The sequence below is a fragment of the Monodelphis domestica genome, chromosome 2 (genome assembly GCF_027887165.1).
Source record: "Monodelphis domestica isolate mMonDom1 chromosome 2, mMonDom1.pri, whole genome shotgun sequence".
Lineage (NCBI taxonomy): Eukaryota > Metazoa > Chordata > Mammalia > Didelphimorphia > Didelphidae > Monodelphis > Monodelphis domestica.
Window position 1 is genome coordinate 450,710,721 of NC_077228.1, and position 24,391 is coordinate 450,735,111.

A 24,391-nucleotide genomic window follows, 5' to 3' on the forward strand; every position below is an offset into this window, starting at 1 on the left:
CCCGCCCTGAGGGTTGCTGTTGTTTTGACCAGCTCTCTGCAGTGGAGGCCCCAGGCAGTAACTTTCACCCGGACCGACCAGCTCTTTGCAGCGGAGGCCCCAGGCAGTAACTTTCACCCTGACCAACCCTCTGCAGCGGAAGCCCCAGGCAGTAACTTTCACCCGGACTGGGACTTGGGTAGAAGACCCTGAGGGTTGTTGTTCCTCAGACCCTGCTCTCTGAGCCCGGCGCGGCTGCTTCCGGGAGCCTTGGACTCTGCGCTCCTACCCCTGAGGTCCGAGGGATCTCGGGTTCTGGCTTTTAAGGGGAGCCGTACCTTTTGAACCGGGTCCAGGTCCAGGAGGAGGGTTCCCAGGGTCTGTGCTGTTGATCGTTTTGAATTTCGGCGCCTTAGGAGCTTCTAGTTTGAGATCGGTCGGGAAGGGTTTTCCGGAGATCTGAACTTCAGCTTTCTCTAAGCCGCCATCTTAACCGGAAGTCAATCTCTCTCTCTCTTGCTTGAGAAAACCAAGGGTGACAGGCTGATCAGAGATTTCTCTCCTGAGCTCTACAAATCCCTCATTAATCCTAATCACTGTCCCCCACCCCTAAAGACACCAAGAGTTAAGGCAGAACCTGAGAAGAAGAGCATCAGAAGATCTCACACAGCTCCTGTGATACCCTGAGTCTGGACATTGGCTTTGCTGTGTTAAGACCAGGGGTCACTGAATCCTGAGCCTCTTAGAGACCAGGCTGACAAGTCTGGGACTCTCAACTTTGGGGGGAGGGAGAAAGATACTTTAGATAGATTGGGACTTTCCTTACCCCTCTTTCCTATGAACTCCAACCTGCAGACATCTTGTTTATCTTACCACTTACCACCATTTGTTAGAATAAAGTGTCACTTATCTTAAATTGACTTCCTTGTTATATTGAACGGGGAGAGAGCTGATTTCTCTCTTTACCCAAGGGAAAAGTTTCGCCCATTAATCAGTTATTAGAGGGGAGTAAAGGCAGGGTTAGTGGAGAGCCATATTTGAAGAAGATCATCTACTCTTTCTCCATTATATCCAATCCAACCCTCTAATACATCTCTGAATCTGAAGACAAAAATGCTTAGAGTTCCACATTGTGACAATTCATCATAGTTTCTAGAGGATCTCACTAAACACATTTATTTTAAAAAGCAATGTAATTAATTCAGGAAAGTATATGGGGGAAGTAGGAAGAATGCTGTTTGAAGAGTAATTCACTTTGATTGGAAACAAGGGTACTTTGAACCCAGCAGGTGGGCTTGCAATGGTGACCACTGCCCATCCTGGGACAGAATGAGTAAATCTCTTGTATAAATACTAGAGGTAATTAAGTTTCCTGAAGATGACTTCAATGGTCAGTCTCCCTGCAAGGCTGGAAGGGCAGAGTGTAAAGATAGGAGATTTTGTAAGAAAAAAAGAACCAGGAACCAATATCTCAGATTCAGACAAATGTGTCTATATACATATTTGAAGAGATATCTATATGATTTGAAATTAGTCAACCAGTACGAGTTTTTTCTGGCCATTAGACAATTAGCTAAAAGGTCTAATGCAAGAGATGGACAATGAAGAGAGTTTAGGGGCTATGTTTATTTGTTACATTGCCATAATAGTTTGGCTAACCAACCAATCTAGGAACTGGATCATTGAAGATTTCGTTGCAATGATCTAGCACATATGAAACTTGCCTTGGGTGTGATATTTACAGAAGCGAGAACACTGAGCAAATTGAATCTGACTTCTTTTCAGCTCTGTGAATCTTTGGAAGGAACACAACATAACTTCTCATGCTATCTCTGAAGAGACAGTACTTTTAATCAATCCCAATTCCTGTTATAATGAATACTATGTAGACAAAATTATTAATATAATGGGGAAACTCTCAATGTATACTTCAATGAAACCTAGCAATGTCAAGAATTATAAGGAGGCTCCCAGAATGTTGAGTGGACCCCTTTCTTGGCAGAGACTATCTGATAGAATAGAAAGAACTCTTGCTTTGTACTCAGAAGACCTAAGTTCCAAACAATGCCTTCATTACTTGCTACCTGTGTAACCTTAGGCAAGCCCCATAACTTCTCTGACCTTCAATTTCCTTAACTATAAATGAGGGGGTTGGATTAGATGGTCTCTACAATCCTTTTCTGTTTTAATTTATTAGTCTATGGATTCACAGACAGACCACAGACAAATATTACACAGACTGGGTAGATAAATGTCATTTGTGACTAGACACTGAACTACACACCATGAGAGCATGGGTAGACTGGAGTGTAATAAACATTGATCTGTAAAAATAATGAACTTTCAGGTAACTGATAGTGTTGTATTTTGCATGTACCAAGCATTTTCCCCATACATTATCTCATTTGAGTCCAAGTATTTTATTATATCCCCAGGTTAAGTTTGAAGTACTTCTAATCATGGACCCCATCAGACTTTGGTAATCTTTTGTGAGTCTGAGCACATCTGGCTTGTATTCAAAGACTTAAAATGACTAAGGGAAAGCTGGACATCTCTTCAGAAGTTGCTATCCGTATGGCAGCCAAATGACTGCAGTCATTAGGCATCAAATGAAGACCTACAACAATTATCCATTTCATTAGGACCCAGAAAATGTGGCTCATTCTCCAATGCAGCTATTGCCAGGGCATGTTATATTGTGGTTATATTCATTAGAATTTTTAAACTTTTGAAATAAAAGGCTGACTGGTAACTTAATAGGCTACTGGGACTACTTACATAGGGTAGGATGACCATATGTTATCCATCTCTTTTGAGGATAGAGTAAAGGAAATGGATTTAACCTGAAGCAAACTGCATTTAAAGGATAAGGGGAAACTTCCATACAGGAAAGACTGGAATATCCAGAAATTAGATAGATGCCTAAGGGAAATGGTACAATCTCATCTATTTAACTTTTAAAATAGAAGGCTCATTTTCCCATTATTTTCAGCCAAACTTAAGAGGGTTCTCTTTGGTTTTCCTTCCTAAGGATAGGGAGATGTAGCATTTCAAGGAACTATTGCTCTAATAGTCATGCTCCTGTCTTGGGATAGTTATGTATTAAAAAATTCAGAGCATGACTTTAAAAACTCTGCACTAGCTGCCTCTGAAGAGATGCTTTTTGATATATAAAAACATTGCCAAAAAGACACTTTCAGGCTCTTGTGAGAAGGATACGTTTAGTCATGCAAAACATTATGTACTGCAAGCAGCAGATCTCATGGGCAAACATATTGTGCTTCAAGAGAAATAGCACAGAGTTAAGATAAATGTACAACCTTGGGTAATTTATAGTGGAGTAACTATATGGACATGAATCTGCATCAGGAGTAATAAAACCAGAGACCAAAATCCAATCAATATAACTTGTAATGATTGCCATTTTCTAGTGCATCAAGTTTAAACTCATCCTAACTTAAAAAATTTCTTACCTTCTATCTCAGTATCATTTTCAGAACAGAAGAGCAGCAAGGACAAAACAATTAGGATAAAGTGTCTTTCCCAGGGTCATATAGCTAGGAAGTGTCTAAGGTCACATTTGAACCCAGGACCTCCCAATTCTAGGCTTAGCACGCTATCTATGGTGCTACCTAGCTGCCCCTCATCATACCTTTTAAAGCCTTCTTGACCTGATCCTAAATATCCAAATATCCTTTCCAATATATGTCCTCTGATTCAGGCAATCCAATCTCTTCATTATCTCCTTTAGCAAATAGCTAGTTCCTGACTCATGACTTTGCTCATAATATCACCCAGCTCCCAGCTCCCAACCTGGGATATCCAGTCCATTTCTCTCTCCCTCTCCAAATCCTATCTGTATTTTAAGGATCCTCTCAATTTCTATCTCCTTCATGAAGCCTTCCCCAACAATTCCAGTTTCTTACTTGCTTCCCCCTTGGCATAGCCTCCCAAACACTTATAATTAAAGCACCATACAACTTAGCACTAGATATCATATTAGAGATGATTTAAGCTACTAGGCACTTTATAAACTATTTTTTAATTTAACAGTGCAAAGCTCTTATTTTACATATAAGGAAGCTAAAGCTCAGAAATGTTAAATAATTTGTCCAAGGTCACATAGGCCAAAAATTGCAAGACTACTGACCCTAGATCCTCTGTATAGTATATTTTGGTCCTTCATTATATTATCTTATGATTCTTTCACATCAGTAAGTTTTCTCTTCTCAAATAGAATATGAAGTCCTCAAAAAACATGGACTACTTTATATTTTCTATATTATATATTGACTATCAAAATTCTGGGGACATAGTAGGTCATTCAATAATTTTCAGTCATGTCTGCCCCTCTGTGACCCCATTTTGGAGTTTTCTCAACAGAGATATTGGAATGGTTTACCATTTCCTTCTCTGAGCTATTTGCCTGATGAGAAAACTGAGGCCAACAGGCTTAAGTGACTTGCCCAGAGTCACACAGCTAGTAAATATCTGAGAGTGGATTTGAACTCATAAAGATGAGTCTTCCTGACTCTAGGCCCAGTACTCTATCCACTGTATCACCTAGCTACCCAGAGTAGGTATTCAATAAATATTTGTTGAATTGAATTTCTGAAATTAGAGAAAATAACTAGCACATTTAAAGGCAGCATGATATAGAGGATAGAGAGTTCCTTAGAGTCAAGAAGACTTAGATTCAAGTTTTGTCACCATCACATCCTGGTTCTATGACCTTTGACAAGTCACCAAACCTCTCTGTGTCTCAGGAAATTCTCTAAAATGATAAATTGCAGAAAAGGCACCTCTTTGATATAATAATGAGATGCTTCCATGGTCACACCAAAGATACGTTGAGTACCGATATCTTTTGGTTCCTTTTAGTTTGTGGAACTGAGATGTACAGTCTAAAGATGAAGTTCTGAACAATTGTATATTGATGTGTTGGGATTTTGAAAGGTTGCTATGTTACAGGAATATGTTTACTACATAAAAATAGCTTTACTTTATCCTATTTTCTCATAAGAGCAGACACCACTATAAAACTTCAAGAACCTATGATTCCATTTGTGGAAGTCAGTGTCAAAACCCCCTAAAAATTCTTAAAGACCCTTAATTTGTGTCTTAGTAATAACTCCCAAAGCAGAAGAGCAAGGGATAGGCAATTAGGGTTCAGTGAATTGCCTAGGGTCATATAGCTAGTTAAGCATCTGAGGCCAAATTTGAACCCAGGTCTTCCCAACTCCAGGTCTGGCAAACCCCTTTGTAACTTAATATATGGTCCTCGAGAATGGCTGTGACCAAGGAATTTATGTACACCTTATGTTGAACCTCACTCATTTTAGCTCAGCTGATCCTGCTACATCTGAACACTCAGTCCCAGCTAGCTTGCTAAATTCTGCCCTGGCTTATCTTAGTGAGCTGGTTTGCTTTTGAGAATTCAAGGTCATCTTCACACCAGATAAGACATAGTAGGTGGGCTCCAGTGGGTAGGGGAGGATTCTGGAGAATATAAACCACAAATATGGTGTAAGAGTGTAACACAATAAATAATTCACATTTACCTAGCATTTTGCTACTTAAAACATACTTTCCTCACAGTAATCTAGAGAGGTAGACAGTTATTCTCATTAAAAAAAAAAAGAACCTTTACTTTCTGACTTAGTAGCAACTGTAAGGCAGGAAGGCAAAAGCTAGGCAAACAAGGTTAAGTGACTTGCTTAGGATCAAACATATACAAAGTGTCTGAGGCCATATATGAATCTAGGTCTTCTTGACTCCAGGTCTGCTACTCTCTTCACTGTTTTACCTGTCTTTTATTGCCCTCATTTTATAGAGGGAGAATCTGAGGACCAGAGAAATTAAGTGTTGTGCCCAGTCACATAATAAATGGTCAGACAAGGGGTTTAACTTATATTCTAACTCAAAGCCCAGTGTCATTTCTATTATAGCATGCTGTAAAATAAAACTGAGAAGAGAATGGAAAAGTAAAGTACATCATCTACCATGCTTGTGTCTAAGTGTTGGCTAGAGGAACTGTAGGAGAAATAAGAAATTGTGGCACTGGTGGCTTGTTGCTTTCTTTCTCATTGTATAATTGTAGGAGGCTTTCTAGAAACTAGAATCTGAAGGCTTATGGAAAAAAATATATGTTCCTTTATGTCACTTTCTCTTTGCATATATTCCTCTTGTTTTCTGTTATATTTTTTCTATAGCAAAAATGATCAAGATTAGTTGTAATACCTCAGAAAAATGAAGTACAATCTATAATCAAGCAGATGGGTATTGTAGAAAAGCACTTGATAAAGTAAAAGATCCTGGATTTAAGTTCTAGTGCAATAATTTAACCAATTGCATGAGATTTGACAAATCTTGACCTCTCTAAACCTCAGTTTGCTCATTAAGTAACTAGGGATTTTAATGACTGTTCTGCCCATGTCATAGTGTTATAATATGATAAATGAGCATAAAAAGTAGAAAATAACACATAAATCAGTGTTCTTGATGCTATTATTTTAAAACCCTTGCTTTTTGTCTTAGTATGAGTTCTAAGACAAAACAGTAGCAAAGGATAGCCAATTGGGATTAAGTGACTTGCCCATGATCACACAACTAGGAAATATCTGAGGTCACATTTGAACCCAGATCTTCCTAACTCCAGACTTGGTGCTTTATCTACTGTGCTACCTAGCTATTCCTTTGATTATTATTAATAGGATGTATAATTGATAGAGCATTAGACATGAAATCAGGAAGATCTGAGTTCAAAACCTTTCTCAGACACTTATTAGCTGTGTGACCTTGGCCAAATCACTAAATCTCTTAGCCTGAGTTTTCTCAATTATAAAATGGGGAAAATACAGCATCTATCTTATGGGGATATTACTAGGGTCAAATAAAATAATATTTGTAAAATGCTTTACAAATGTTAAAGTGATATATACTTACTACCATTATTATTGCTATGTAATATGATTTAATATTATTAATGCTATTTAATACTATTATTACATTTAACATAGTATCTACAGTAGTACAGCATGCTTATGCTAGGGACTGTGGGAAATACTAAATAAAGTCCTCACCCTCAAAGAACTCCCAATCTATCATGACAAGGCATATAGTACAGATATAAAAAAACAAATAATCATATAAATCAAATAAAAATAAAACAATTAAATAGTTGTCACAAGAAAACTTATGATTAAGTACCAAAGGAATAGCATAAATGCAAGAAGGTCACTAGAGAGAAAGATCACTGGAGTCATGAGAAAGGCTTCTTGAGAGGAAAAATTAATTGAACTGGACCTTATAAAATGAGAAGAATTTGTTTAAGTAGAGGAAGAGGTATCACAAGTAAGAAGAATGACATAAGCACTAAATAAAATTAGATATTATCTCTTTCTCTGCATAAGAGTTGGGATTTCCACCCCTAACTCAATTAATATAATTATAGATGGCCCAGACAGCTGTATCAAAATCAATCTGTAAGTATAATTAAGTGTGAACAAGTCCTTAATCAATTTCAGAGAAGTAAAGTCTTTTGAACCTTAAATGAAGGCATGATATCACCTGGGGAAATGTCTTGTGATAGGCTGAACAAAAACACATCTGGAACTTTTGGCACCATAAAAATAGAACGTTCCTGAAAGTAGGTCAGTTGAGCAAGGATTGCCAAATCAATGGCAAAAGACTCCTGAGCAAGACTCACTCTTGGGAGGTGATAGAAGAGATTGGGTTTCTCTTTTCTTCCCCCAGCCATTTCATCCCACACTGTGAACAAACTGAGACATATCGAAGACAAACTAGAATGTATCATGGAAAGGGAACTTTAGGACTTGACAAGGATTTTGGCCCTCAGAGAAATACACTTCAAGACAGCATCATAGAAATTCAAAAAAGGAAGAAACAGATTTCCAGAAATCAGGAGTTCTAAGTTCTTTTTTGGCCACATAAACTCCTTAAGTTTCTACCTGCTCTCCCCTGGGATCTTTTGTATTTACAAGGGGAGAATGTCTTCTCCATCTTACTAAACCTCCTTAGCCAATACTTTTCGAAAGTCTTATTAAATGGCTAATAATCAGTGGGGAGCACAGCAAAAGAGGCTGCTGAGCTATGGCAGTATTAAAATAGTTCAATGATAGTAGTGTTACAACTAGAAACCTCTAGGGTGTAGTCAGTATTCAGCTAGTCTCTGGAGAGCTGCCCTGCTGATTTGAATATCATTTGGGGAATTAACCCGCATGGGGGTGGGAGGGAATACATCTAAATCAATAAAAATTCAGTGAATTGTTGGCTTGAACTGGCACATCACAAATAAAACCCCAAAGCCAAGATCTTTGGAATAAGCCCACTGTTTGTAGGAAAAGATTTTAATAATAAGCTTCCCATGAGCAACAGACAAGAGTCTGAAGTCTTTTGCTCTTCACCAACCCCAGGCTTCTTCCCAGGCATATTCCCAACTCAAGTGATGCTACAGAACCATAGAGAATTCACATAGCTCAAAGAGAACCTAGGGCTTCAAGGACAATTGAAGCCAACTTGATTTGTTTATGTTAAAAATCTCTTCTATTTTACAAATTTCATATTTTCATTGTACTTTATTCTGTCTTGGCAGAAAGATGCTGACCTGAAAAGTAGTCCTAGAGGACTTACCACCACTTAAGCCTTTCATTTCTATCTCTACAGACATGGAACCTGGAACTACTCCAGGAGTCAGAACCAATGCAACTGTTACTCATAGGCTCACAAGGTCATAGGCTAAAACCCTGGAGAACAGGCTCAATCAGGTTTAGTGACTTGCCTTGGGTCACATTAGTAGTACTCCTTTGAGGAACAATTTGAACCCAAGTCCTCTGACTCCAGAGCCTCCCCTGACTTCATGGTTTAACTATCTCATGTTTTTCCTCCTGTATGCATCTTAATTAACACTTTTTATAAACTGTTTTAAAGTATATGCTGCAAAATCTCTTTCTGAATATGAATAAAATCATTTCAAAATTGAATATAAAAATAATTGGCAAATTACTTAACAAGTGTTTTAAATTATATGTGAATAATTATGAGAGATAAAGCATAGAATCATTCTCCCCATTTCCCTATGAACTAGGAACAAACAAATATTTTAAGATTATTATTAAAGAACTTACAAACACAATTTACTTTCTGATTATCCTGTTGACTGCACTAATTTTCTTCAAATACTTTTATGCTTTGATTATTTTAAAATACAATTCAAATTCATTCAACAAACATTTATTAAATCAATATTTTGATGCTAGACAGTGGGGATACAGGACCAAAAAAAAAGGATTAAAACTCTTATTCCTATATTACTTCATGATTAGAAGTTTTTCTACATTCAGTATCTTATTTGATCCTCATAACAACTTTCTGAGTTATGTATAGCAGTTATTATTATCTTTATTTTATGGATGATGAAACTGAAGACCAGAGAGGCTATAACTTATCTATGAGCATCCAAATGGTAAAGTAGAGGAGTAAGCTATAAATCCAAGTCTATTGAATTCTAAGTCTAATATTTTATCCTCTGTTCCCTGCTGTTGTTTCATGTGATGGACACTACTGATACCAGAAAATAAATTACTCCAACTGGTATTTCAAGATACTGTGAGATAAGCTACATCACCCAAACAAATGTTAAGGGAAAATATTTACCCTTGATTTTTGATCAGCTCCTAAATCTGTGGCTTCCTTCCATAGTCTCTGCTAAGGATGGCTACTTAGAATTAACTTCCACTCATGTAACTCAAAAGTATTTATGACTAAGCATAAAGATAACTAGGATTAAAGTGGTTTTTTAAAAAAAAGTTGAGAAATAGCTTGATGAAGACCTTGACTACTGCTCTATTTTATTTCCCTGACTTCAAGTAAACCCACTTCTAAGTTGTGCCCAAGTATGAAGCAGCTTATGGTGGTCTGAAGTTTAATCAGTTAGCCTAGTTTCATTAGCACACCCAAGAAATTCTACCAAAGAAAAATGTTTCCATTACTGCTAGAAGCTTATGAGAAAATGTTTATAATTGAAGGCATAAACAATTTAAACTGTAATTAAAATCTCTGAATCTCTCTCCCTCAATGCAATATTCATAAGGAAACGCATTTAAGAAATAAAAGCTTCAGATCTATAAAATGTTACATACATACGTGTACATTTCTTCTTAATTAGAGGAGAGAAAATTGAAAAGCAAAGAAAGATCATTATCAGTGCCATAAATTGCACAATGTATCAATGTGAAACACAATTTTTGTTTCCCAAGGTCCTTACTGCAATCATCAGACCCAATTTTCCCAATGTTAGAAATGTGAAATATGTCCTAAAATTCCCTCATTACTCCCTCATGTCAATCTCAAAACTAATCAAGCTGTTTCCTCAACTGTGACAAGTCAGATTTGGTTTAGTACAAGTCAATAGCTCATTTAAGGATAATCTTTGACTCACTATTTCTTTCCATTAATCTTATAAATAAGCTTCCCTTTTTACTAACTCTGCTTCGCTCTCAGGGAAATCAATGTCCCTCAAACTCATTACAATACCATAAGCATCACTGGAGCATGTTGCATTCAGAGCCATGAAAAGAGGAAACAATAATTTTAGGAGTTATAAAAAATATTAACAGGCTTATTAATTTAGAATGAGGTAGTCTACCCCACCACATGGCTGACAGTCAAGTGGGATGGGTGGCATACTAAGAATTTGGGAGAGTGGTGGTGAAGAACAATAGGAAGGAGAGCCACTTTGTTCTCTCTAGTTCTCTAGGGCTGATTTGGCACATTGTTATTCCCAACAGATCTAGTCCCCCCCTTTCAGATGAAATGACAGGAAATGACATATTAACTCTTACTTTAACTGGATTTCTTTTATGTTTATAGTCTGATCATAAAATTAGCACATTATTGTTTGCTAAATGCTTGAAGTATTAGCTTTCTGTTCCCAATTAAACCATTTCATCTGTTGTTTTTGCAGAGGAAACCAAAGCCCATGAAGATTAGAAGACTTGTCCAAGGTCATAGAGCTAATAAATGGCACAGCCAAAATAGAAATCCAAAATTCTTTTAAAATTTCTTCTATCTTGGGCACATAAGTGCTCTTTGAATGCCTGTTGGTAAGTATATTGAATACTAATAGCTTGTTTTGATTATGGGGAACCTTTTACCAGGGTGACTGAAATGCTTAGAAACCAAAGGGATCAGAATGAGCAGAGTGAGAAAATATTGTACTCACTGTCTAGGAAGCTTGACTTTCCTTGTCCTCTTGAGCATAGTCACTACTACTATTTCAGAAGAATGTGGCATGAGTCGGAAACAGAAGAAAGGGAATGAAGAAGTCAAAAAACCAGTAGAAAAAAGTTCAAGGGAAAATGAAAAATGAAGAGAATGGGACTGCCTTGATCCCATTCCATCCTAGTTTCTATCCATGGAGTATCACCTGAGAGAATTTTTTTTCACTGTAGAGAAGGCAGGGTTGGCAATGTTAGCTTTGAAAAGCATCTTTTCCTAGCACTATAGTGGGCTGACATGTGAATAATCAAATAAATTAAGGAATGTGCAATGAAATCCACCAAAGTCCATTACCATTTTCTTAGAATTGGCTATGGTCTATATGAACACTGAGAAATTTGTTATTTTAAACCTATTCTGAATATCCCCAGAAAGGCATCAACATTCTCTTTGAATTGAATTTTCTCGGTAGTCCACTTTATTTTAATCCAAACAATATTTATTCAACAACTACTCTGTTTAACAGACACTGTGCTAGGTTCTGAGGGCAGATATGTTATGTTATGTCTGAGGGCAGAATGTTCATATGTAAATACCTGCTGGATAAAATGTAATTTTAAAGGAAAGGCATTACCATCTGGAGAGATCAGGGAAGGCTTCAGGTAGAAGTTGGGGGTTGAACTGAGTCTTAGAAAAAACTAGAGATAAACTAAGAAGTAAACATGAATCCTGAGGACATTCCAGATCTGGTAAAAAGCTTTTGCAATAGAGTTAGAATCCTCTCCATGAAATCACAAAAGAAGAGAATTAAAGAGAGAAATGAATCAGGACAGAACCAAGGAGAACAGCCATACTCATAGACAAAGGGTGGGAGATGACCCAGTCAAATAGGAAGGAGAGAAACCAGGAGAGGAACATTATAAAAGGAAAGACAAACTTAAGTATTTTTGGAATCCCTATCTTCAGTCTTAGAATCAATATTAAGTATTAGTTCCAAGCAGAAGAGTGGTAAAGGCTTGTCAATTGGTATTAAGTGACTTGCCCAGGGCCACATAGCTAGAAAGTATCTGAGGCCAGATTTGAGTGTAGGACCTCCTGTCTCTAAGCCTGGCTTTCAATCCACTGAGCCATCTAGTTGCCCCCCAATTTAAGTATTCTTGAGACAGAAGTGTTCAACAATGTCAAAAGCTGTAGAAAGGTCAAGAAAAAAGAATAAGGTCACTTTCTTTTCTTTTCTTATTAATTTGTTTGTTAAATTCCCAGGTATCTCTCTCCTACCATCCCTTCCCCACATTATTTATAAAAAAAAATATATATATATATATATATATACACACACACACACACACACCCCAAAGTGGACTGGATTATATGCCTTCTAAGGCTTCTTTCAACCCTGAGATTCTTTGAATTGCCATGTCACATATCTAGTTCAAGTGCCACAATTCAAGGAATCAAAAAAAAAATCACAAAATTTTTCAAGGGACTTCACATCAGTCATGTGATCCATCTTATATCCAAAAAAGAATCATTGCTTTAATCTCAAGCAGCCTCTGTTAGAAGACACCTAATAAAAGAGGGTGGGAGAAACAAAGATGACTGAGATTTTAAACTTCTAAGCTCATCTTGTTTTTTTGTTTTTTGTTTTTTGTTGTTGTTGTTGTTTGTTTTTATCTTTCCCCGGTAAATCAAAGTAATCTACTGAGATGTTAGGTGGGAAGAAAGTTTGGATCAATGAAAGGGGAAGAATTCAGTCAATCAGGGAAAAGTATAGAGATTTAGCTGGAACAGTAAATGTCTTGTGGAGATATTAAGTGACTATAGTGACTCCATATAGCATGGTCCTGTTATTGTTTCTAGTTTTCAGAAGCAAGAGAAAAGGAACATGGTAGGGGCAATCCAGGTTTAAGCATTAGCGAAACATGAATAATATAAGGATAAAAGGGCAAGGGAGAAATCACTGTTTGTTAGAAAGAGCACTGATATGAAATCTACGAACTTGAGTTCAAATCCCAGCTCTGCCATTTACTATTTATGACTTTGGACAAGATAATCTTTCTAGGTCTGGGTTTCCTTCTCAATAAAATTTAGATGGCCTTTGCAGTGCATTCTAGCTTTCTCTCTATGATCTTATGATCCTATGAGTCAAGGTTATGACAATTTTAGTTAGCTTCCAAAAATGTTACCAACGATATTGTAGAGAAGATAAATTGGGAGTATATAATAATAAAGGATTTAATGTTGTGGTAAGAGCAAAAAATGGTAAAGAGAGGAGTCAGGCATGATAGAAATGACAGGAGATTAATATGACATAAGCAATGGAAAAATCTAAGTTATGATCATTCCTCTGTAAGACTATGGAGTGAAGATTTAGGTCATGGAACTTTAAAAGGTTGATAAATAGGGAGGGAAACCAGTTGAAGTAAAAAGATAGCAACAGGTATATCCAATTTCCTAATTATGAAAGGAGGGGTTATGGATAGGAAGAAAAATAATACTAAACTCCATGAGAGAGAAATGAGAACAACTCCAAAAGCTATAGATTACATAGTATATAGATATAGATATATAGTATCCCATAAATCTTAGTGCAATTTTAAGCTTTAATAGCTCAAGTTTTTGTCACCCTATGTTGGTGGTATCAGTAAATTGAGAGAAACTCAAAGAAGGAGAAATGACTGAGTGAAGGAAACAATGGGGGGACATGAAAGTGGTACTGTGGGTCAAAAAATTGTCTGATTTCTACAAGTTTAGTAAGTTAAAGAGCAGAAAGCAAAAAATAATATTGAAGCCAGTAACCAGGATTGTGGCATCTTCTGAAGAGAGCCAAAGTATAAAAAATAAGGGATTTGGGATTAAGAAGAGATCAAGAGTCTTTTATTATAATGAACCACTTGACTTGAGAACAATACTCATGTGACTATTGTTACAGTTATTTGTAATATATAACATCATTTCAAAATTTACTTTCTAAGCTAGGTAAATTAGTATGGATCCCATCTGCTCAGAGCCTGAAAGAATCCAGGTTATTCAAAAAGAAATTTGGCTTTAGGCATTAATAATTTGGGGAAAAACAAATTTGAGGAAAAATGAAAAGATGACCTGCAGCAAACTTAATGTATATCTTCAGGCTAGCAATGCTTATTTCTAGCAGATGAATCATCACTGTGACATTAACAATGGGAGAAAGTCCCAGGGAATATTTTGTGTGCTAGTAAAAAGTGTTGCAAGCTGATACCTTTTCAGAGCCTACACCTTTTGTTGTTGAAGTTTCTTCTTTTAAAGAACTATGTTTTTAAATTCAACACTATAAAAATAAGAGCTATAAACAAGCCAAGAACTAATGCAAAATAATAGTTGTGGCACAGGCCTGCTAGTCTCATTAACTTCTTGACAGTATATTCCTGACTACAATAAGAAAATCCTAAGTACAGTTTTAGGCGTTTTTCAATATATAACCTCTCTTCCTAATGGAGCAGGGAGAAAAGCTCCTCCCAGCCTAGAATACATCCCCTCCTTTGTGTTTTAGATTTTTGGCTTTTTTCAAAGCACAGGTCAGACACTACCTTCTATAGAAGTCCTTTCCAGATTCTTTTCCACTCTCCTATCTCAATTCTCCCCACCTCACCTCAGTCATTAACACAGTCTTCCTTTTCAAATCATTTCTCATATATTTTGTATTTCATATGTATATATGTATGAGTGTGTGTATGTGTTTTACATCTCTTTGCCCCAGTAATTTTCTAAGGGTAGAGCTTGTATTTTCTTTTTATTGGTGTTGTTTTTGTTTTGGGGGGTGTCCTTTGTATCCCCAATACCCTAATACTGTACCCTATACATAACAAATATTTGTTAAATTACAATCATACAGCAAATGAATTCAGCTACCAGACAAGTAAAAATCTGATACAATAAGATCTTGTTTGACATGACCAATAAATTCCAAGACCCTACATCTAAATTGAAATTAAGCATAATAGTGAACTTCATTACTATGAATATTTGTTATACAAATATGCTTTGGCATTTTACAGCTTTTCTTAGGCTTATCTGAGCTACCAATATCACTACTATTGTACTTTGGGGTCATTATAAAGAACTAAATGTTGTTACTGAAACAGAGGAGGACTGCTCTGACACAGAAAAGACTTCTTAGAAAGAACTCCAGACAAAGACTGATGGGGAGCTAATGTTTAGTGCAAAACAATGTAATGACTCACACTTTTCAGAGGGAGAATGAATATGATTGGACAAACTGCAAAATCATCTCCTCTCTTGATCTAGAATTCCAAGTCACTCAAAATGGCCAAGATGGCATTAATATTTCTGGCTATTATATGGAAATGTTGACCAATTTGAGCTTGCCATTGATTAAAATGCCTGAAGCTATTTTTTCACATGATCTACTATCTAGTCACATCTCTTACACTTCATATTTGTGAAATTAATTTTTTTAACCTCAGTATAAATCTTTATATACCTCCCAATTAATATTATCTTATTAAATAGGCATGATGGATTAGCCTATTGAGATCTTTTTGATCATCACTCTCCTTACCAATGCTGACCAACACTTCAAGTTTTGTGTTATTTGCAAATCTCAAAAGGATTCCATATAAGTATTTTTCTAAGTAAATGACAAAAATGCTAGCCTGCACAGGCCAAGGACAAATTCCATAGGTTATCTGTGTTAATGCTAGATGACTTCATTGGGATCTAGTCATTCAATCAATCCTAAATCTATCTAATAGAGTTCTTGCCAAGTGTATATTTCTCCATTGTCCACAAGAACATAAGAGGCTTTGAGAAATGTTTTGCTGATATGTAGATAAATCATGTCTATGGTATTTTCTTTAATCTGTCAACCTAGTGAGCCCATTAAAAAATTAGGGTAATCTGGCATGGCACATTCTTGATGATGCTCTTTGTAACTACTGTTTCCTTTTCTTTATATTCCATAATAATTTTTAATATATTCTAGAATCTTGCCAGAAATCAAGGCCAAGATGACTGGTTCTAAATTTCAGGCCCCATTTGTCCTTCTCCAGTCCTGCTATCAACTTTCCTTTTTTCCACATTCATTAAAGAATCCCTGACATTAACTATGGAATCACATGTACCAAATGGGATAATGAAGATGAAAAAAATATATCAAGAAGACACATAGTACAAGGGTAAAAGTGTAGGAATGATATCAGAAGATCTGCGTTTGAATCCTAGCACCATGATTTACTACCCATTTAACCTTGAGTAAGGTTGAATCACTTAAACTTTTGATTGTCTTGGAAATCCCTTATAACTGTAAATCTTATGGTTCCTTTAAGTGTCTTAGTATTATAAGTATTTATTTATATGTACAGTAACATCATCAGCCTCATAATTTTTGTTATTTATAATCACTATGGTGTATTACTTCTAGCATTTTTGCTCTATACAAATGGTAGAGGTTAGGAGAAAGATAGCAGAGAAGGTCCAAGGAAAAGGCAGGAGTGGAGTAGAGAAAAGAATGTGATGTTAGGGAAATGATTATAAAAGTAGAGAAATGCATCAGCATTTACCAAGTTCATTTTTTTCATTGAGACAGTTTACTGGAGTATTTGGATTGTACACATCTAATCATTTTATTTGATTAGTCCATGACTTGCTTTGTCTTCTTTTTCTATGTTAAATGTCAAACAGATAATTTTTAAATGAAATGTCAGCAAGGTTAAAGGAGTGTTGACCAGTACAATCAATGAGTGCTTTTGACAATGCGTATGTACATCATTCTACACTGGGCTCTTTAAGGACTGCCTCAATGCAGGGCATCCCTCTGTAGTGCTTCTACTACTCCTCTACCTTTTCTCAAACTCTTCCTATTCCCTTTACATTGTCATGGTCCTTCACAGAATTTAAATTCTATGTCAGTTAGATTATTTCAGAAAGTTTCCCTGACATCAATAAAGGATGTGTAAGCATTGATAGTGAGACAATGTTACCAAAAAAAGTGGGGAAAAATTGGAATATGGATATAAAGGACTACTGCTAATAACCTGGTAGAATTAGGGGCAGAGGGAGTATCAAAAGGGATTTGGATGTGACACAAGACAAATTTGCTTGCAATACATTTTAACCTATATTTTGGTCACTGTATCAAAGGATTTCATCAGAAACATGGCTCTACAGAGCTTACTTATGACATAAAATAAACAAGAGTTATATGATCTTTTAAAGACAAAAACAAACAAAAATACTGACTCACACAAATGCATTCTTTATTTATATCAGTAAAGATCAGAAATATAAATAGCAAATTTTGTATGTAGATGAAGGTGCCAGGAGGAGGAAGCAGGACACTACTTGGCATCTTCCTTTTTTTAAAAACTACTTGGAAAATATATGAATTCATGCAAAGTGAAATGAGAGCCAGGAGAACATTGTACACAAATTGTAGCATTGTAACAGCAATATTTCAAGGGTGATCAATTGTGAAATACTTGGCTGCTCTGATCAAGACAATTATCCAATAATGCATGTAATAACCCAGACTGAATTGCTTGTCAACTCCAGGAGGGGAGAGGGAAGAAGGGAGGGAGACCACATGAATCATATAACTTCAGGAAGTTTATATGGAGGAAGGAAGGAAGGGGAGAAGGAAGAAAGAGGAAAGGAGGAAGAAAAAAGAAAAAAAGACAATTATCCAAGACAATTCCAAAGAACCCATAGTGAAAATGCTATCCACCTCCAGAGGCAGAATTGTTGAAATCTGAATGCAAACTAAGTATAGAACCTTGTTTTACAGACCATTATGTTCTAGGATCCTTCATGTAGTTTAAAATTACATATTATATTTAATAAGTATAATTATTATCATTTAATAAATATTTCATATATGGACATATCTATCATTCTTTGAAAAAATAAATACTATAGCATTAATGAAACAAAGAGAAACACTGCTCTGATGAAGATATAAGTAGTTATAAGAAAGAATTCTGGACAAAGCCCGATATGGGAGCTAATGTTTGGCACAAAAAAATGTAATGATTCATCTGATGCTCAGAGGAAGAATGAGAGCGATTGGGTCAACTACTGAAAAATTTTATACCACTTGGGAAAATGGAATAGATTTTTTATTTTATATTTGTTTTTTTTTAAATAACCCTTATCTTCTTAGAATTAATATTAAGTATTGGTTTCAAGGCAGAAGAGTAGTAAGACACAGGCTAGTGATGGTGAACCTTTTAGAGACTGAGTGCTCAAACTGTACCCTCACACCACATGTGAGCCACCCTTTTACCACAGACAGGTGTGGGAGGAAGCACCCCCACTGGGCTGTAGGCAGAGGTGTGGCTGATATGAAAAATGCCCTTTAGCACATGGAGAGGGGGAAGGAAGTAGTACTCTCCAGCTGGCATGCCAAAAGGTTTGCCAACATAAATCTAAGCAATAGGGGTTAAGTGACTTGCCCAGGGTTACACAGCTAAGAAATGTCTGAGGCCAAATTTGAACCCAGGACCTTCTATCTCTAAGCCTGGCTTTCAATCCATTGAGCCACCTAGCTGCTCCCATATTTTACATATTTTTTCTGCCTTTATTTTTTTTTTATTGTCAATCTCATATGCCCGGATCTACATATGATAAGTTTATGTAAAATGAGGTCCTACTGCACTTTAAAAAAAAAAAACTTTCTTCATTTTTATTGTTTTTTTTTTCTTTTGTAAAATATGGAAATATGTTTTACATAACTTCACATGTATAATTGATATCAGATTGCTTACTTTCTCAAGGAGGGGGGAGGAGGGGAATAAAGGGAGAAAATTTGGAATTCAAAATCCAAAAAAATTGTAAATGTAATTGGGAAATTTTTAATGGAATATATGAAAATAATTTTTAAAACCACTGTGCAAAATAGAGGTACTTTAAGGATATAGTAGCTTAGTTAAAATTCTCTTACTGTTCATGGAAACATGAAGTAAAGCAGGGGTTCTTAACCTTTTCTGCCTCATGTATCCCTTTGGCAGTATGGCAGTGAGGCTTATGGACCACTTCTCAGAATAATGTTTTTAAGTGCATAAAATAAAAGCCAAAGGATTGCAGAGGAAACCAATTATACTGAAAGATGCCTTTAATAATATTTTTTAAAACTCAAGTTTATGGACTCCAAGTACACTTGTAAAAAAGAAAAGTTCTGAAAGGATAACTGAGATGTTATAAAAAATATGAATGTTCTCCCTGATTCGTCCTCAGTTGCCAACATTCTCCTTTCATTCTTATCTTAGTAGTTCTCCTTTCCATCTATTTACCCACCTTTGCACCTGTGTCCCAGCCCTGCTCCCAACTGATTCCTATTAAAAATAGAAGCTATGCCACTGATCCTGTGATACACACAATAGTTTAGTGACTAGAAGCAACAGCTAGTATCCAACTATGAAGAAAAGGAAAGCCTTTCTTTCCATCTAGGACAAAACAATATGCCTGTCAGTTCATATCATAATCTCATAATAAGCTGCCAATTCTGCCTGACATACATATAAAGTTCCAACTCCTTTCTTGGAGATAATTCTTCTTTTCAAGAAAAGCGTTATTATGCTTCCTGATCATGAATAGTCCTCTACTTTGAAGACATTACTACATAATTAGGGCTCGCTTCATTGGCTGACATTTCACCTCAAGCTGTTTCTTTAAAATGACCTACATTTTCAACAATGGGTTAGCTGCTCTAGGTTCTCCTTTTGTGGCCATTTTCATCAAAATGTGATATAGTGATGTTCCTCCTCTCTTTTTGCCTTTTTTTGCAGGGATGTTTTTAAGTAACACTGGAGAAAAAAGTCTGATGCTTCTTGATTATAAAGTACAACCAAAGAAACTCTAGGCTAAAGATATTTAGCCAACAAAGGAAAAGGCCTAGAACCCATATGTCTTATAATAAAGTTCAGTTTTTTAGCTGCTTTCAGTCATGACCAACTCTTTGTGACCACATTTCTGGTTTTCTTGGCAAAGATACTGGAGCCATTTTCTTCTCCAGCTCATTTTACAGATGAGGAACTGAGGCACACAGGGTAAAGAGACTTGCCCAGGGTAACAAAGTTAGTGTCTGAGGTCAGATTTGAAATCAGGGAGATGAGTCTAAGTCTAGGCTCCATCTACTTTACCATCTACCTACCCATGATACAAATAATCTTATATAATTTCTTCAAGCTCAAAAAGGTTTTTAAAAACATACATGCACAATTATCTGTTCTTTATAGATAAACTGAAGCAAAGGTTCTTACAGAACTATCCTTCAAATCACTCTAGTGCTATGGTAGAATAAAAAAAAAGACCCAAATAATTTGGCCAGTGTTCTTTTTATTAATTCACATTCTCCCTTTCCTATTCAAAGTCCTATAAATAACTAACAAAAATTGAGGTAGAATAAGTCTGAATTTTGTAAAATATGTACATACTCACTTTCATAGTAATATTTCATTGAGAACTGAACTCTGAGAAGTAAAGTTTTACAATATCTTGATGGAACCAGACCCCACTGGGTTGGTTCTAGGGCAGTGATGGTGAACCTTTTAGTGAGGACAGTGATTTAAGAAATGTCTTGAGGTGCAAATGGAGAGGGTAAGGGAAGCAGCCCAGCCCCATGTCTCTCTGGCTTTCTAGTAACAAACTCTGTGCTGAGGCAAAAGCATGGTTCTTGGGCATATTATTATTGACACCACTCTCTTAGCTTCCCTCTACAAGTTATTTTTTCATTGTCTTGCTTATTTTTTCTAAATCCCCAGAAATAAGCATATATTGTTTAGAGTAAGTACTTATTTATTAATTTAAAATGTTGAATGAATGAATACTTTGAATCTTTAAAAAATGAATGTATCTCCTTTCTCTTTCCATTCTTACCCTTTCCATTTTCTATGAGAGTCTTTGATAGAGAAACTTTCAATTTTTTTCTTATAGGTAAATGCTCAGAGTTTCTTAGTTCAGGAAATGGGGAAAAACAGAAGAGGGTGGTACTGATAAATATCAGACCAAGTCCTTTTTCAAGCTTAAAAACTATTTTTAGATTCACTCTTGCTGACACAATCCAAAGAGGGAGAGACACTTTAAACTAATAAAAATCATAATCTATAAGGAAAGTCAACTAGGAAGGACAATTTATGTGGCTAGAAAATTGGGAAAATAAAATAAGGAAAAAAGAAAAGCCATTAATAAAGGAAATCTTATCACTGAAAAGTTTTGACCTTAATAACCTTTGATATTTAAAAATCCACTCATCTCACTCAGATGACAAAAGTCATCTCACTATTGCTACTAAATGTACCAGACATCTCAGTTATTTCTGCTGCTAGTCAGTCCTACAGGGAAACATTATTCAAATCACAAGTCACACCCAAGTGACAGAATTGTTTCCCAGAGCTAATACAGATAACAACAAAAAAAAATTAACAATCATCTAACTAGTTAACTTCCTATATTTTACTAGTTATGTTTCAAAGTCTATCAGTATTTAAGACTATTACATTATTCACATCATAATTGGTGTACTGTGACTTTATAGATCTTTGTTAAGTTTGCTTTATCAAAAACTTTAGAAATAGAAATGACCCTAGAAAGCATAGAGTATAATATCCTCATTTTGTGTATGATGAAGCCAAGATCCAAAGAGGAGAGATAATTTGTTTAAGATCACAACATTGTAAAAGAGTTGGTACTTTTTGAGTCAATCATTATCTGTTCAGAATTGATCAGTGTGTTAGGCTGCACAAAAACGCAAATGGCACTGAACCTGCCATCAAGGAGTTTATAGTCTACTCAAGGGATACAAAATAATTACAATGAAGGTATTAATATTTATATAGTATTTTGAGGTTTGTAAAGTGATTCACATGTGTTCTCTTATACAAGTAAATACAAAGTAGCTACCAAGCTATCAATTCAAAGTAATCTCAACAGAGATAGGGCACTGACAGCTGGGGGAAATCAAGAAAGGCTACTACTGTAGGAGGAGGTGGTGGTATCTCAAGTATGCTTTGAACAAAGTCAAGGAATTTCTGAGGCAAAGGTGATAAGAAGGTTTTCAAGATATGGAGGAGGAAGAAGAGATGGGAGAATAAACTATGTAAAAGAATTTCTAGATGCTTCTATAGTTAGGTAGACTAGTAGATAGAATGCTAAACTTGGATTCAGAGAAGCCCCAGTCCAAATGTTTCTTTATACATCTTTAATATAATCCTAGACAAGTCACTTAACTTCTGAGAGACTCAACTACCTTCTTTGTAAAATATAATGAATAATAGGACCTACCATTTCACAGGAATGCTCTAAGGATTAAATAAGATAAGTTTTGTAAAATGCTATAAAAATCCCCCTAATTCTTATTTTTGTTGAAAGTGGGGAAAAGATACTCACAATTCTGTCTTTATGATATTTCTCACATCTATCCCCAGAGCCATCACTTTAATACAGTCTCTCATTATTAGCAGCCTAGATTATTGTAATAGCCTCCACTTTACTGGATCCTTCAGATCATCTTTTAAATTCTGGCAGACTTAGCTTCCTTTTATAAAGAACTAATCTAGTCTCTACTGAGCTCAGAACCCTCCACTGGCTCTACTTTACCTAACAGGTAAGGTCAAACCAATTTAGTCTGCTATTCAAAATCTTTGACATTTTAATTTTTCCTTTATCTGATTATTAGAAAAGGCATTTTCATCTGATTGACTATTTCATTTTGTCTTCCACCACTGTCCATGTATGCATTTTATCATTACTTTCCCACATACATTTCCTGAAATCTGTGCTTTTTCTCAGTTCTCTCTCTTCCCCCTCTCTTCTGGAATTCATATATATCCTCTGATGCCTCACTCAAATTCCACCTTCTTCAACAAGACTTATTTGATTTTCCTCCCCTAGTCATTAATGACCTTTTCCCCTATGACCTGAGTGAACTCTTTCCCTCACACCTCATATGACAATTTGTACTTCTCTTATTTACTCATGTTTTGTGTTATAGTTAATCATGTGTGCTTCCTGAAAGCTACATGAGAGTAGGACCAGATCGTTGTACCTCATCCAGTTCCTAGCTTACTTGCTTTTCATAGATTGGACCCCACAGTAAAATGATTCCATCTCTCTGGACGTCTTTAAGCAAACATTAGATGATTTCTCATGATATAGGAAGAGTTCTGTTTACATATGAATATATTCCCTTCTATCCTTCTAACTTAATGGTGATTCCCATCCAAAAATGAAATGCACTTAATCATTAGTACTAGGGAACGTTGTATAAATTAACAGTGCTATGTATTTCAATGACCAAGAGAGACATTCTATAAGGGAATCTATGTCACACTTGATTCTGACAAGGTCTCTTGTAGTATAACATTGATTGTATCAAAGGTAGACAACCAAAGTTTTTCCCAAGGCTTAATGCAATCTAGTATGTATGTAGTAATTCTCTGCCATGTCTCAGGCACTGTGTTAAATGCTGGGCATGCAAAGACCAAAACAAAGTTCTTGGCATGCTTTGGAATAAAAAAGGGAACCAGAATATTTGTCTCTAAACTAATCATTCTCTCTCCCTTATCTGTTCTTTCAGTTGGGAGGAAGGAAGAAGAGAAGCCTTGTATCTGGAGAAAAGGGAAAGATAAGAGGAAGAAAAAAAATAACATGCCTAAGGCAGGTTCCAAAATGGAGTTAGAGCTAAAGAGTAACAGACTACCTGTTTCCTATCTCTCTGACACTCCATACCCTTTTCTTCTACCCCCACCCCAAACACATACCTCAAGCAATGTTTGCATTAGAACAACTAATAAAGTGTGGCTAGACAAATGTGTAGCCCAGAGAAAAATATGCCAAGCTACAAATGTAAACTTCCAAAAGGAATAGTTTACTATTAGAATAAGGGCACAAGCACTACATTACGTGCTTAGTACAAGATAATACCCCGATCTCAGTCCTTTCAAGAACAAGATCAAATAATATTTTGACAGAGTAGACACTATGCAGTCCATGAAAATTTCACAGGTTTTCACTTAAAGGAAAAAGAAATCAAATAAAGAGCAAGTTTGTTCCTAAACAAAGACATCGAAAAACAAGACAGAAGAGAATGTTCCGAAGTGGAAGTTACATTCCAGATTTTAATAGGCTTCTTATATTAAGGAAAATAAGACATTAAATGTGGAGAGAAAAAGTTGTGTTCTTC

General features: G+C 35.9%; 1 protein-coding gene across 3 annotated transcripts in view; it reads right to left on the minus strand.

Annotated features, from left to right (window-relative positions):
* The window catches only part of RPS6KA2 (ribosomal protein S6 kinase A2), a 563,997-nt gene that overhangs the window by 347,285 nt on the left and 192,321 nt on the right, over positions 1 to 24,391 (minus strand). The gene's annotated exons all lie outside the window — the stretch shown is intronic.